The sequence below is a fragment of the Lissotriton vulgaris genome, chromosome 3_1 (assembly GCF_964263255.1).
Source record: "Lissotriton vulgaris chromosome 3_1, aLisVul1.2, whole genome shotgun sequence".
Lineage (NCBI taxonomy): Eukaryota > Metazoa > Chordata > Amphibia > Caudata > Salamandridae > Lissotriton > Lissotriton vulgaris.
The window spans coordinates 1,883,691,246-1,883,702,221 of NC_141689.1; the positions used below are offsets into that span (position 1 = coordinate 1,883,691,246).

At 41.0% G+C, this 10,976-nt stretch overlaps 1 pseudogene; it reads left to right on the top strand.

The window, feature by feature from the left end:
- The first annotated feature begins 1,324 nt into the window (after positions 1-1,324).
- On the top strand, positions 1,325-3,361 carry LOC147728577 (uncharacterized; annotated as a pseudogene).
- The last annotated feature ends 7,615 nt before the right edge of the window (positions 3,362-10,976 follow it).

Below are 10,976 nucleotides of genomic sequence, written 5' to 3' on the forward strand. Positions count from 1 at the left end.
CATAATGCAGCAGTTGGACCGATGGCCTGGATGTCAGTGGGACCTCCAACGATGGCTTATTGGTGGCTGTCCCACCAATATCAAAATGAATCCCTAAGTTTTACAAACATTATTATTAAAACATCTACCAATGCTATAACAAATAATTCAAATAGAACAAATAATTGATATAATAAATAAATTATAAAAATATACATATTTAATTAGCAATTACGCAATTAAATATTATGAAGAATCAACTAAATAAATATTATTCTTCAGTAGGCTCCAAACCTATTCCCCTACAAACACAACAACCTGATCCTAAAAGAATGATTAGTACAAATGTAAAAAGTAAAATATATATCAAAAGCTAAAAGCTGAAAATAACAAATAAACTACTAAATAATTTACATCATTCATAATCAATCACTGTTTCATCAACAATAACAAATAATTAACATTAATTCAATGTAATCATGTTTTTATTAACTTCTCAACCTATTTCCTGAAATGCCCGCTATGACATTATAAATTACTGATTAAATGTAAAACAAAATGAAATGCTTAAAACTCCACTTTCTATTTAAAATAATTAATAACATTTATTCAACAATATGTTAGAAATTGAGATTTCTGGTTGCCAGAGTGTACACCCTGTCCAAGCAATCCTAGTCAAGGTAAGCCAGATACATACACTAAATTAACCTGTGCTCGCCCTCTGGTAGCTTGGCACAGAGCAGTCAGGTTTACCTGAAGAGGCAATGTGTACAGTAGTTGTGCAACACGTAAATTATAGTAACACTGTAAAACAAAAACACAAAAGACTCCACGCCAGATTGGAATAATAGAAAAAGTGTATCTGAGTAAAACAAGATCAATACAACAACAATCCATCCAATATAAGTAGAGATATGAATTTGATGAAGATTAAATCTGTGGCGAGGCAAGATGGCGGCGGCTCCCTAGACCGCTGTGAGACACTCTCTGCCCAGTGCCTGGGAAAAACCGAAAAGGGCGATCTCCTTTTTTATGAGAATGGCAAGAGAATGACCTATATCCTCGTTGCTGGCAGAAAAGATATGAATGATTGAACTTATATATCCGGGAGGGAAAAAAGTAAAGTAATATGCGTGGAGCTTACCTGGCATCTGATCCTCCTTCTATAGCAGACCGGCATCATCCATCTCTGCATCTGGTGGCCTCGGTGCTCGGTTACGCGCTGCTGAGGCTCCTCTCCTGGCATCGTCTCCCAAACGTTCCGAGCGCTCTGAGCGAAGGCAGTGAGGCACAGAGAGGTACAGAGAGTCCCTCCATCCGGACCGGCGACTCTATCCCTGCAAGGATGGCTCCAAAAAATCCTGCATCGGGTAATGCCGCCTCCAAAACCCGAGCGGCTAAACAGGCTACCCGGGAACAGAAGCTTGCGGCAAGGCGCGGCTGCGGCTCGGTATCGGAGGAAGGAGCCTGCCCTGAACAGCAACCGCATAAGAGAGAGCGAGGTCAGCCCAAGATGGCAAAGACTCCCGTTACACCGGGGCCCGGGCCAGGGCCGTCCGTGGTGGACCTGTTGCGAAAATTACCCGCCGGAGCAGCTGTTTCTTCCTCCCCCGTTCACCACGCAAGGAGCGGGACGGTGATTGCTCCCGCAGTTCCCGCCGGCCCTGATTCGCTGCCCTCTCCCCAGGCAGTGTTTGCTCTGGAGCCCAGTATAGTGGTTCCCATTGAAGTCCCTGAGGCTTCACAGCGCTCAAAACCGACGGAGGTAACAGAGGCCAGAAAACCGGCAGAACCGGCAGATCCGACCCCTTCTGAGGCGACTGAGGCTGAAGAAGCAGAAGTGGCTGAAGAGGCAGCTGACATCACCGCACAGCGACATTCAGATACACAGGCCCAAATGGATGGGGGACCACCTGGCACAGAGACAGTGCCACCAACACTATTAGAATCCACAATGCAAAAAGCACCTACATCAGCGGGGGTTGTATCTTCTCAGCAAGGATTGGCATCGACTCATAAGGAGGTAAGACCTGCATCCTCACCAGTACTTCAACCAATACAGGCTACGCACACCCTTCACAGTGATGTTCCCTCTGTTTCTTCTGTCGAGCCTGTTGAGCCTAACTCTCTTGAAACAGTTCCAGTTCCAGCGCATCCCCAGGCATGCATAACCCCCCTCGAGACAGTTACGTCCAGCTTGGGTAACGAGACTACTATCGCTCGGCAGCATCTAAGTGATGGGCAGTGTGCAACTGACTTCAAATTGGGGTCAGGCTTAGCGTCAGATACAGACAAGGAACCATCAGAGTTTTTTACCATCTCTGAAGGTGCGGAGTAGTCTATACTGCTTCAAGACCAAGACATTGACTCAGACTCCTACTCTCTCTCTGATCCCCAATCTGACTCAGAAATCTGTTCAAACACGGATGCAAGCTCACAAGATAGTGATCCGGACGTAGTTATGGGCAGACATAGGCGGCACACAGTGCTAAAAAAGAAAAAAGCCCACCTTGGTACTAGTGGTCGCCCTAGGGCCCAATCTCCTCATACTAGCATGCAGGATCCTCCCTCCAAAACCCATAGCGATAGTTCCCCTTTTTTTGATCAGCAAAACGCCACCTTGACATCTGTCATGGACACAGTGCTACAGGCAATTGCCTCTCATAGGGAACAGACGTCAAAAGATGGGCGCAGGGCACAACAAGCACTCCATAAAGTCCAGGGAGTTGTGCGCAAACTTTCTAAATCAGTGGCTGCATCAAATGCAAGAATGACCGACATGGAGGACCGCATAGTGGTAAATGAGGCTGAAGCCACAGTTGTAAAGGAGCAAGTAGATGCTCACGATGCTGAATTAAAAGACGTCAGGTGGAAACTCGAGGAAATGGAAAATCGCATGCGACGCAACAACCTCCGAGTACTTGGTGTTCCGGAAAAAATTGAGGGTGAGAATATGCGTATGTTTGTAATCCAGCTCTTCAAGGATACGCTCCCTGAACTTTCCACCTGGAACTGGGAGCTAGAGGTGCAACGAGCCCACAGAACTCCATTTACTTTAAGGGCCGCAAAGGAACAGTCTAAATACCCAAGGGCTATCTTAGTGTACTTTGGAAATTTCCTCCTCCGCCAAGCTATTGCCGAGAAAGCAAGACCAGATGCTCATCGGACAAGAGGTGAAATTTCCTATTTTGTTAGACCCGACTTCTGTCACACCACGGTGGAGCGGAGGTGGCGGCTTCGTCAACTGATTAAGCCTTTTTTGGAGAAAAAGGCCCAGGTGTACCTGAATAACCCGGCAACTCTGAAAGTCGTCTATAAGGGCCACGCTAAGTTTTTCACTTCAGAAATCAAAGCAAAAGACTTTCTTGACAGCATGAACTAGAGATGTACTTTTTCACTATATCATTGGGCCTTACTGCCTTTCTGCCTTAAAAAGAGGGGGGACTAGAGGGAACTAGAGAGAACAAGGGGGAAACAGCATACCTAGTCAAGGTTATGAATTAGATAACGTTTTTGTGAGATAGCCACCAATTAGTCACTAAATATAAAAAAGGGGGAAAAAAAAAAAAAAAAAAAAGAAGAAAAAGGTGGGGAAAAAAAAAAAAAAGGAAATCCCTAGGAAATCCCTAGGGTGCTAGCATGTGGACTATTTAAGTCCTATCTAATTCCTCTAACTAAACGATAACCAAAATATACATAGAACTGATGCTTATCACACTCTCCAGACAGGATTTTTTCTTTTTAGCTCTCCATATAAAAGTTCTATAATGGGCCTCACTGTTTGCTCTCTTAGTTTTCTGGCTTTATCTTATTCACTACTGCTTTTTTGTTTCTTTCGCTTCCTTTCTCATCATGTATTTTCTCCTATCTTACGCCCGATAAAAGGACTGTATAAGATATGTCTATATGGGCGACACTGGGTAGCGATGTCTCTCCATCACAACAGACTCTAGCTAGAGTCTAAATGCCTCACTGGGGGAGAGGCGGGGGGGGTGTGGGTGGGCAGTCAAGGGGTGGGAGGGGGAAAGGGGGTGGGGGTGGGGGAAAATGCAAAAAAATGTACAAATTCATTCGCAAATTTATTCGCAAAGTAAAGTATATGCAAATATTATCTGTGGATTACAACAAATATGGCAGAAAAACAAGAAACATTATAATTTTTGATGCTAGCTGCAGCTCATTTGGTCGATATATGGAAACCAGGTTGAACGTATTTTTTCTTAAATGGGGAGAGTGAGTTTATGTTCATGGAACGTGGCAGGTTTAAACGATAAAAGTAAAAGGGCTCAACTATTCCAATTAACACGCCAGAATCCAGTAGACATACTTTGCCTGCAAGAAACTCATATTGTAACTACTGATAGGGAATTACTTAAATTACCTGGATATAATCTGCTGGTAGCCACAACCCAATCCTTTAAAACTAGAGGGATTGCTATCTTAGCTAAACCTATCATGGGCCCCCCGACCCGCAGACTAGCGGATAAGAATGGCAGATGGGCGATAGCTCAACTAGAGTGTGGTCTTACAATATGCGCAATCTATGGCTCAAATATGGATGACCCCACCATCTTCCAAGAGTTAGAGATAGAACTGGCCTCCTGGACAGGCTCCTTAATTTTTTGTGGGGATTTCAACATAGATATAGGCGTATTCATCAATAACAGTTTCACTTTGAATTATAAAGGACGCAAACCAAAGGTATTTAGCGCACTTAGGCAATTAATGGAAACCCATAACTTACTAGATATGTGGGTTCAGTCAGGCAAAAAGACGGACGGTCATACATTCTTTTCTTACCCCCACAATATATATTCCCGGATCGACTACATCATGTCATCGTTAGAGGGCCTGGTAATGATTGATATGATCAAGTCCCCTAAAACAATTTCAGACCACAATGCGCTCACCTTTGTTTTTGATCTCCCCGAATTGGTGAAACCAAAGTGTAATTGGACCTTTGACAGAAGACTCTTGATTAATCAGGAATTCATATCACATATGAGAAATTGGGCACAGGGCTTCTTCGATTGTAACCGCTTTAGCGCGTCACGAGTAATGGTCTGGGACTGTTTTAAAGCGGCAATAAGGGGAGAAACTATCTCATTTGTCGCCAATAAAAAGAAGCGGGAAGTCAATATCAATATACAGGTCATGGAGGAACTTTCCGATCTTGAGACACTCCATGCCACTCAGATAGGCCAGGGGGTCCCAACATCTGAAACCTCTAAAAAAATACTGATATTAAAAAATGAAATTAATAACATCTTGATTCAAAAAGCAGCCGAAACCTATCAAGCTAACAAAAATAAACTATATGAATCAGGGGAGAATGTAGGCAAATACCTAGCATTACGAACACGCCAAAAACAGTCACAAGGCAATATAAAGATGATTGAATATGAAGCCAAGGAATATACATCCAAGCAGGATATCCTAAACATATTTCAAAAATACTATAAGAAATTGTATCATAGCGATCTGACAAATTCGGACTCGGACATCACGTCATTTTTGAGCAACTGGCTCCCAGACCAAGACATAAACACTAGGTTAGATGACAGGATTAAAATAATACTCGAGAGAGAAATTACCTATTCTGAGGTAGAGATTGCCCTATCCGAACTTTCCAATGGTAAGGCGGCAGGCCCCGACAAAATCCCCCTAGAACTGTATAAAATCCTAGGTAAACAAATAATTCCGTTATTGTTAGATCTCTTTCTCGGAGTGCAGTATAACTCCGCCCCACCAGACTCCTGGAAACTAACGAATATTATAATTTTTCACAAAAAAGGTAAACCATCTCAGCTTCCATCATCTTACAGACCGATATCCTTGATAAATTCTGACTCAAAGCTTTACTCAAAAATACTAGCCAACCGACTGAATGGGGTTATCAAACATCTCGTATCCCCCTGGCAGCACGGATTTATACCCGGAAAGGGCACTACAGATCATACCCGGAGAGCCACTACCCTTTTTGATATCATGGGAACCACGGGGGGCGAGATGGCGATGATTCTCCTCGATGCCGAAAAGGCTTTTGATCGAGTAGCATGGCAGTTTCTCTGGAACATATTAGAACGAAAGAATTTTGGATACAAATTCATCAGAGCCATCAAAGCTTTATATACCGATCCTAGTGCAAAAATCTCTATATGTGGCAATGAGTCAGAGCTTATCAAGGTACATAGAGGCACAAGACAGGGTTGCCCATGCTCCCCGATCCTGTTCGCACTATACATAGACCCCCTTATACAGAAACTACTTTCGACCCCTTTAATACAGCCTATTAAAATAGGGCCATATTCCACCAAAGTCATGGCATATGCGGACGACATTGCCATTGTAACTAACAATCCCACAGTGGCAATCCTGGAAATCGAATCAATTACCCAGGCATTTGGCACATATTCAGGATATTCGTTAAATAGGGACAAAACCATGGTGTTAGCTACTGATAATATCCATTATGAAAGTGCTCTCAAAGTTGAAGAAGCTACATACTTAGGCATACGCCTTACTACTAAAGTGGAGAGAATTATCCATTTGAACTACACTCCCCTCATTGATAAAATTAAAATAGACCTCAAAAGAATAGACAACTTACATCTATCTATAATTGGGAGGGCTAACTATATTAAAATGAATATCTTCCCGAGGGTCCTCTACCTTTTTAGAGCGATCCCGTTGCTAGCTGGAGATAATTTCATTAAAACCATTGAGTCCGCTATATCTAAATTTATATGGAGTTACGGAAAGATAAGAAGGTCCCTCCGCTTAATGTCGCTTCCACAGGATAGAGGGGGACTAGCTATCCCCAATCTAAAATTATATCTCTGGGCAACACTGATGCAATCTATGGATCCCCTGCTTACGGATAAAAAAACTAATACCTATACGCCCCCATACCTATATATTCCATCGATCTATGAACTTAGTCTCGGTGATAAGTGTAAAGGGCTCTTTTTAAGACAGGTAGAGCCTTCATACTATAAAAAAATCAAATTGAAGACAGTCTTAGACGCATGGGTGGGTTGGAAAGCAATCTCTAAATATCTATCAATCCCCAATTTTACAAGATATACTCCTCTTTGGCATAGTAAAATCATCCCCCCATCCCTTAATGATGCTACTTCGCAGAGGTGGGAACATCTAGGTATCAATACAGTTGGTGACATATTAGGACATAATATCCCTATATCTTTTGAATACTTTCAAGAAAAATATCGTGTCCCTACGCATGATTTTTTGAAATATTTTCAAATACTGTCATGTATCCGCAATGTTTTTCCAGTAATAATACGAGACAGACTTCCACTTCTTGAAGCTATTGGTAAGAAAACGACAAGAATAGGGACTCTGTATCAGATTCTTATGGGTAATTTCCCTGATGATATCGAAAAAACAGAACAATCTTGGGCTGTAAAACTGGCAAATCCTAATGTTGATATCGATCTTTCACTAGCGTTATCTACAAAATACTTTATAGCCTCAAATTTAAGAGCACAATATTATAAAACAGTATACAACTTATACTATACACCTGCAAAATTATTTAGTTGGGGTCTTCGGGCCGACAACAACTGCCCAAGATGCAAACAACCACTCGCCAATCTACTGCACATGTTCTCAGAATGTTCGGAGTTGAGGCGGTTAAAGACCATGATATTGGAGTTCTGGGCTCAGGTCTTTGGACGTCAGATAAGGGACTCACTAACTCTCTGTATACTAGGCCACGATGACTCACTGGGTCATAATAAAAAGGAGCAAGCTGTAGTTTTTCTGGGGTATGCTGTACTTCGTATCATTTTGGCAGCTCGTTGGAAAGACGTAGACCCCCCTACTTTTCATATGTGGCTTAGTCGCTTTCTTGCAATCTATAAACAAGAAATTGCAATATATGCTACTAGGGGGAGAAAAATGAAAGCAATAGGAGCACAGATTTGGGACCCGATTACAAGATGGTACACAAATGAGGTTCGCCAATTAGGTTCTGCCAATGATTAACGGACATCTCTTTTGTTTCTCAGATTCCTGATCGTTTAATCTGCTTATATTTTTTCTGTAGTCACTTTTTTATTTTTATTTTTCATTTTTTCTTTTTCTCTCCTCTCTGGTGTTGTTATCCAACTTGATATTTTATAAATTGTTTTTTTTAAGTTATTTGTTCATCTGCTGTATCTACTTCTGTTTCTTTTTGAATCTTATGTATTAATTATGAATTTGTCAATAAAAAAAAAAAAAAATAAAAAAAAAAAAAGAAGATTAAATCTGTTGTGTAGGCCCTTCTAATGCATAGGATCTACATGTTTGTTTGACCACATTAACTAGGGGCTTGGGCCTAGACTGATTCCAGCCACCCCAAAGGATATGTCGACTTAGAGAACAGTTAGCTCACCGTGTCACCATAAGCCCCCCAACCTTACCAGGGAGTGAATGGGTTCTGACAAACACTGAACATGACAACCCTGACCTCTCAGGGATCGTGGAAACAGTACAGAACCTCTCGCTCAGTCACTCATGTTCCCTTATTCTCAGAGAGGTATACAAAAAAAGCACAGTGAGACGTTTTCAATATATTTACTGACGCACTGTTGTTCTTGTATATAATACATGTGCTGCAATGATTAATTAACAGAAGCAGATACAATTGATTACAAGCATCAAAAGCATAAATAGTAGATATAGTTCTACCATGGTGCTAAAGCAATGTATATATGCAGACATATAAAACAAGGCAGTAATCAAAAGTACTCCTACTATGCGAACAATACTCTAAGTGTACCTAGAGTATGTGGAGCCAAAAATCCCCCCCAAGGGACTACCCAGCTCCATTACCTGGTGGGAAAGAATGAAGGACCCCATCTTGGTCATTAACTGGACATGGACCCTCGGGGTTAGCTGCAGTGCCTCCTTCCCTAATACATTGGGATGCTCATCTTTTATAATAGAAAGCAGCCTTGCGATGTGCGTAGAGTTTTGTAATGTTATGGATATGTAGATAGCCCTATTGCTCTGTGGTTGAATATAGAGATGGCATTTGTACATAGTGTGAGAAGAGACCTGCACATGATGTTCAGGGCATTGTGATAATATTTTGTGAAGCTAGATGTGTAAACAAGTTTAGTTTTAGGGAAACAAATCCAACATTGTTGCACTCGCAAATATGTGCAAAAGGTCACTGCTGAAAAATAGGACAATGTAAGAAACAGCTGCATGGGCCTAACTCGGGAATATAACAATCCAAAAATAGTTCTTGGAAGTCAATAGTGCTAGGTTACTTGAGGTCATGCTAGACTGGGGTAAATCCCAAAAGTGTAAACATGTTTGTACTGAGGTGGAATATTTAGGCCATCTTTTGTATTGTATTGTATTGTATTGTATTGCGTATTTTAACTCAGGAAGGTATCAAACCCAGACAAGGTTTACTTGAAGCAATCATAAATGCACCTGCTCATGTTGACAAAGTTGGCGTAAAATCGCTTTTGGGTTTGTGTGAATATTATTCTCGTTTTGTTCTTAAATTTGCCACAATAGTTCAACCCATCAGCAATTTACTTAAGAGAAAAGTTACATTTTGTTGCTCTGAAGAATGTGTTTCAGGGTTTGAACTCATTAAATCACTTTTGAGTAAAGGTAATGCACGTAAACCTTTTGATCATAGTGTTCCATGTTGTATCACAGGTGACGCAAGTCAAGTTGGTCTGCGGGCCATATTCACACAAACTAACGGTGATGGTGAGGATACTATGGCATTTGCATCTAGAGTTTTGAGGGTTGCTGAAGAACATCATTCAGTTATCGAAAAGGAGCTCTTAGCTTGTCTTTGGGCTATAGAAAAGTTTTGTCCGTACATTTAGGGTAAACATTTTAGTCTTCTTACAGACCACAAACCTTTAGTATCTATTTTAAGCGCTAGTGTCAATAAATGCTGTACGCCCAGGATCTTAAGGATGGTGTCTAAACTTTTTCAATATCATTTTGATATTTCACACATTGCATGAGGGAGAAATGTTTGTGCGGACTATTTGTCTCACTTTCCTCAAAAAAAAGATGAAAGCAATGATGTTTGCTTTAGTGAACTTTGTGAAGAGGATTTTGATGATTGTTTTGTTGCGGCTTTAGATCTACCTGAACTTGTTGTGTTTTCGGAGGAAGATTGGAAAAATGCTTTAAAGGATGATGATGTACTATAACAGATTTTGGATTTTGTGAAAAAGGGGTGGCCTCATGAAAAAACTTTGTCACTTGTATTACAACCTTATTGGAAAATTGAGGGAGAAATATCTATTGAAGATGGTGTCTTGTTGAGAAGGGATGTTTGTTCCTCCTCACATTTTACGTCCCATCATCATTAAACATGCTCATGAAGGACATTTAGGTGTAACTCTTACAAAAAGGACGCATTAGAGAAAGTTTTTGGTGGCCAAAAATGGATGGAGAAATTAAAGATTTTGTCACTAACTATTGTGTTTGTGGCACTTCTGATAACAGTTTAAAAATAGTGACTCCCCCGTTGCTACTTATTGAGTGTCCTTTGGGCCATGGATGAAATTAGGGATTGATGTCATGGGTGCTTTTGACAATTTATCACATGGATACAAATTTGTTATTGTACTTATGGATTACAGTTCAAGGTAGCCTGAAGTAAGGTTTGTGAAAGAAGCTAATGCTTCTAACATTGTTTCATTCTTGAGCAGTGTATTATTGAGCTAAGGTTTCCCCGAAACGATTGTCTCAGATAATGGGCCACAATTTGTGAGTGGAGAGGTGGAGAGTTTTCTTGGTTCCTGTGGTATAAAACACTCTAAAAGTTCTTTATATCATCCCCAGACAAATGGTTTAGTCGAGAGGATGAACAGAGTGATTGGTGAGTGTATAAAGTGGGCTAAGTCAGGTAATCATGATATTGTCAAATCTGTAAATAGTATTTTGTGGTTTTACAGAACAACATAACATTCTTCAACCAAAGTCTCACCTTTTGAGTTACTCAG